Raw genomic sequence first — 6,185 nt, forward strand, 5'->3', positions numbered from 1 at the left:
GTTCATTTTGTATTTGTACGAGACTTAAGGCTTTTACCTTTTTAAAAAAATACATGGTTTGGGCTCCTGGGTGGCTCAGATGGTTGGGCGTCTGCTTTCAGCTCAGGTCATGAGCCCGGGGTTCTGGTGTCGAGTCCCGCATCGGGCTCCCTGCTCCTTGGGGAGCTTGCTTCTCCCTCTGTCTCTCTCTGTCTGTCTCACATGAATAAATAAATAAAATCTTTAAAAAAAATACATGGTTTAACTCTTTGGCAAGTACATTTCCTTTTAGGGAATAGAAAGGCCTTCCTCCCTGTCAAGTATATTCTTAGATGGAGACCCCAGTGGATTCAGAGTAAAGCTTAGTGCACTAACACGGCTTCAGTTAACACTGCTTGAAGTTACATGTTGATTTGTTGATTATTTCGCCACTAAAATGTTAGTTCTAGAAGAGCAGAGACTTTGTTTACTTCTGCAACATTGAAAGAATTGTCCATGGACGATTATCCTAGTTTGGATAATACTTCCAAACTATCTGGGAGGCCATAGTTAAGCCAGGCTACCCTGAAAGATGGAGTGGAGTGGAAGCAATTTAACTCATAATGAATTATGACGTTTCTCCGCTTTAGACTACAGTAACACTCCCCTCCCCAGCCCCCCCAAAAATTACATAGACCTCACTGTGTTCCATGCTTGGATCCAATCACTTAATCCATTCAACAATGTAAGGCAGGTACTTTTACATTATTTAATGACACAGAGAAGTTAAATTACATGTCCAAGATTACAAGGCCAGGATGTGGAGAAATTGGAACCCTCATACATTGCTGGTGAGAATGTAAAATGGCGCATTAGTTGTGAAAAAGTTTTGACAGTTTTTCAAAAAATTAAACATAGAGGCGCTGTAAGATCCAGCAATTCCATTCCTACATGTATGAAGAGAATCAAGTGCACACAAAACCTCATCACAAATGTTCATAGTGGCATTACTTACATAGGAAAAAATGGAAACAATCCAAATGTCCATTAATCAAGGAATGGAAAAATAAAATGTAGTATATCCATACTAATGGGATATAGTTCAGCAATAAAAAGGAATGATACATAATGTACCTCAAAAATATTATGCTAAGGAAGGCAGTCACAGACCACATATTGTATAAGACATTTTTATGAAATCTCCAGAAGAGTCAAATCTGTATGTAGATAGTAGATTAGTGGCTGCCAGTGGCTGGAGTTGGTGGGGAACAGGAGGTGAATGCTAAAGGGGTTGGAGTTTCTTTTTCTTTCTTTTTTTTTTTTTGTTTTCAATGTAGTTTCTTTTTCAGTGTTGGAAGTGTTCTCTTTTTCGTGATGAAAATGTTCTACAATTAGGTTGTGGTGATGGTGGCACAACTCTGCATATACTAAAAGCCATTAAAAAATTGTACACTTTAGGTGAAATGTGTGGGTATGTGAATTATATCTCAATAAACTGCTAGAGGTGGGGTGGAGGAGGGGACTGGCTACCGGGGAGAAATGGAAGGGTCAAACAGGAGAAGGAATTACACTGACGTGGAAAACTATGAAACAAACACCAAAAATCTCAATAGATCAGATAAACTCTTGATCGAGTCATTTTAAGAGAATATTAATGAATCAGAAGATTGCACTGACCAAAGAGACCCAGAACTCAGCACAGAGAGACAAAGAGATAAAATATGAGCAGTGACGACATGGAAGGTAGATAAAAAGGCTATACGAGCAGATTCCAATTCTTCAGCTGTAAAACTCCCACCCCAACTGATATTATTTCATTATATTATTTTAATTTGACCTTTCACACCGTAATTTACAGTTAAAATGTGTTCTTCTATATTATCCTTCTCTATCAACTTTCATCATAGCACTCTTAGAGAAGATAATTTTTAAAGACTTCTACCAAGGAGAGTCTGACTGTCAATAAAAGCGTTTATAGCAGATGAATGGATCTATAATACAGTATATTCATTAGACCTTTTTAAAAAAATACATGGTTTGGGCTCTTGGGTGGCTCAGATGGTTGGGCGTCTGCTTTCCAAGAAATAAGAGGATTAGTTAAAAATCAGTTTAAAGCCCCATTACTCCTCATTAAATTGTTTCATCAGGTGTGAGGCAGCTGGAAAATGTTAGTCTTTCCCCCATCCCCTTCAATGAAGCAAAAATCGTTTTGACTGAAAAACACTCCTTAATAAAATAATAAAAATAATAAAAATAAAAGTTGCTTTCCTTTAATGTTCTATTGAAATGTTTCAAAAAGCACTTCCTTTGTTCAAAAGACGTCCTTAACCATCTTCTCAAATGGTTCTTTCCTTTGAATTCTTGATGTCATGTTCATTTCTTAAAAGTCTGACTTGGCGTATTTCATGGTTGTGTTGAAATGTTTGCCTTTTAATCACACGGAATGGTGGCCCCAAAACAAACACAATTACCTTATGGAAACAACTTAGCAACCTGCCCAAAGTCTGTTTGATAGAATTGTTATTTCCCTGTACGTTAGTAGGGATAGTACTCAATGTATTTCTTTTTTTTTTTTTAAAGATTTTAGTTTTAAGTAATCTCTACACCCAACATGGGGCCCAAACTTACAACCCCAAGATCAAAAGTTGCCTGCCCTACTGACTGAACCAGCCAGGAACTCCTCAATGAATTTCTTATATACCTGAAAGAAGCCTAACAGAGAGAAGAAAACTGGAATTTTTTATTTCTGCTTCACAGAATATTAGAAGTCAATAGAACATGTAAGCTGTATTATAAATCAATCGATTTCCTTCCCGCCCCAAAATTGAGTTTTAGTATAAATAACAGTACCAAAGAAAATGAATAAACTAAGGGCAACAGTGAAAGATAATCTATAGCAAATTGAATATCTTTGCTATCTAAATATATTCTAGAAATTCGTAAGTAAAAGATCACAGCAGAAACAGATAAACGGGCAAAGGATATGAATGGACAATTCACAACCAGTGACAAAATTTCCTAAGAAACGTACAGGAAAATGATAAATCAAAGAACTGAAATATAAATGAAATATTATTCCCCTCCCTTTATTAAAGGAATATAACTTGAGGAGATAATATCCTGATCTGATGATATCATAAATTAATACTTTTGTACATAACTGGTGGGACTGTAAATTGGCACAACCATTTTGGAAAAGTCTTTGATAGTATGTATTAAGAGCCACAATAAATTCACATTCTCTAACCTAGCGATGCCATTTCTAAAAATCAATTCTTAAAGTCTAAAAAATGAGAAATGATCTGCACAGGGACATCTTTTATCATCCTTTATCATTGTTTATAATAGAAAAATTTAGAAACAACCTAAATGACCAGTGATAATTTAGTAAATTATGGTACACCTATATGATGAGATACTCTAATGTTTTTAAAATTGTGAAACAAAGAAAAGTATTTATGATATAATGTTAAGTGAAAAGAGAATACAAAATTGTCTATACTGTGTTTACAGCAATACTAAACACAAACCAAAAGTAAATATATCAAAATGAACACTATTGTTGTTAAGCTGGTAGAAATTATGGGTTTATGATATTCCTTTTATCTAATTTCCAGTGAATGAGTAAGTGTGTGTGTGTGTGTGTGTGTGTGTGTGTTGAAAAAGTTCATTTTATTTTTTTTTTAAAGATTTTTATTTATTTATTTGTTTTAAAGAGAGACGGGGCGGGGGGTTGGTGTGCAGGGAGGAGCAGAAAGGGAGAAAGAGGAAAAAGAATCCCAAGCAAACTCCTCACTGAGCACAGAGCCAGATCTCATGATCATGACCTGAGCCAAAACCAAGAGTTGGATGTTTAACCAACTGAGCCACCCAGGCACCCTGAAAAAGTTCATTTCATAATAAAATATCAGGCAACCTTAAAATACACTAAATTCTTACCCAGGATCTAAATCAGTGGAAAGAACAAGTTATAGGATGTTTTAAAAGAAACACAGCTTTATTCCTTTCTAAGACATAACTGATGAATAGGTAAGCTTAATTGTGATCAGCATGTTAGTCACCTATGATCATTTTTATAATGGGAGTAAGGTTTTCCTTGTTCAGACTCCGACTTGATAAGTAGGGAACTCTGTGGTCGTGCCTCAGCCCCTATCGGGGTATTCTGAGGAACTCTCTACATTGCTTAAATTTCCTTATTGTTACTTTTGAGGGTTTTACGTTATGCCACCTTCCTGGGTCATAGCATCAGTAGTTCAATTGGCTTTATTTTCTTCATGGACAAAACTAGTGGGTTAAACTAAATGATATCAAATTCCAGATCTGTAATTCTGATTCTAAATTAAGGCTTTCAAAATGCTTTAAGCCTACTAATTCTCAAATTGTTTAAGACTTTGATCTAACAAGCTTCAGCTGCAGGACCCTTCTCTTGTTTGGGCCTGGAAAAGTCTCTTTCTGTGTGTTAAAAGATGATCATGTGTTTCTGTTTAATTTGCAAAAAATAAGAGATTTTGACCCCCACTGGGTAAGACAGTTAGCTATTTCTTCCTCTGTTTTTCCTTTACAACATTTCCTCTTGTATCAGGTGGTGTCCTAGTGGCTATGGGGATACAGGGCATTCAAGGAAGGAGAAATTGAATTGGGGTTTCATTATTTTGAGTGTGATGGAAATTTATGTGCCTCAGTTGCATTTCCTTGTCTTGGGAATGGTTTCCAGGACTGCTGTCATTCCCACTGTGCTGACTCACCTGGTGATGTGCCGTGAAAGGCAAAGCCAGGGGTCTCCCTACATGTGAGCATGTCCTTCAACAACCTGCTCTGGAAGTACCTGGATCATGGAAGAGAAACAAGGTTTGAAATACTCAGAGACAGAAACTAGTCTGTGCAGCATACTTCCAAATCTTCCGGCTTTGAAAGAAACCATATCGACAGAGTTTTGTATTGAGTTTAACTAAGATATAATAAGAACAAAAAGAAAATGAGAGGATTAGTCAAAGATATCCAAATATAAATAATAGAAATTCCTGAAAGAGAGAGAGAGAGGCAATAAAAGTGAGAAAATCATTACTATGATAACATTTCTCAAAACTACAGGAATGAGTTTCCAAGACCGAAAGGCTGCCTCAGTGACCATAGCATTGGAGTCAAACAGATCCACATAAAGGCACATCAGAGTGAAATGTCAAGACGCTGGAAACAAAGAGAAGTTTCTACAAGCTTCCAGAAAGAGAGAAGAAAAACAAGTCATGTGGAAAGAATCAGAATCAAATAGCCTTGAAATTCTCAGCAACAACCCTGGAAACTAGAACATAATAGTGGTTATCCTTAAAACTCTGAGCAAAAAATGATTTCCAATTTATTTCTACCCACAGCCAAGCTACCCATCAAAGATGGGGATAGAATAACTATATTTTGAGACAAGGCTCAAAAATTTTACTTTCCACTTCAGAAAGCCACCAGAAGAAGTGAAATGAAGCTGCAAAAGAGGAAGGCGTGAGGTGCAAACAACAAGAGATCTGACAGGGGTGAGATGTGGATGAAGACTCCCAAAGGTGATGAAGCGCTCAGGGTGAAAACCGGACATCTGAGCATGGTTGCCTTCTGCAGTTCTATTGGCTTTTCATCCTGAGGAAGCTACTCAAAGATGTACGCCACCAAAACAAAGGCGAAAACCAAGAAAGAGGAAGACATGAGAACCAGGAAAGAGGGAATCAAATCTAGGAGAAAAGCAAAGGGCATTTCAAAGCCTGAGTGCAAAAGGAAGTCTTGGGATGACAGCTGTGCAGGAAGCCTGGGGAGCAGCCAGTAGAGATCAAAGAGAAAGAAGGTCTCCAGAAGGTAAGTCAGGAAGAAAACATTCAGAACTGGCACCCCCCCCCCCCCCAAACGTTTGGGAAAAGCCCCGGGGAAGGGGGGCAAAACTTAGAGAACAATATGCGAAGCAAGTAAACAAGGCAATTATTGTAAGTTCGAGAAAAACAGAAAGTTGGAAAAGAAATTTAACCAGAGGATACCACAATGTTTAGTTGTGGATAATGATCACATGGCATCATCAAGTAAACACTGACTATTGATTTCACAAAACATTGAAATATGTATATTTGGGGGCAGAGTGGATGACAGCAACAGTAATGCATCTTTATAACAGAAGCCAATAGATAATATCAAAAGCTGATTTGTGAAAATATAGCATATATACCTATTATTTAAAAAATATGGAAGTGTGTGTA

Source organism: Callorhinus ursinus, unplaced genomic scaffold (genome assembly GCF_003265705.2).
Source record: "Callorhinus ursinus isolate GAN/ISIS: 27379988/994484 unplaced genomic scaffold, GSC_fseal_2.0 scaffold10, whole genome shotgun sequence".
Classification (NCBI taxonomy): Eukaryota; Metazoa; Chordata; class Mammalia; order Carnivora; family Otariidae; genus Callorhinus; species Callorhinus ursinus.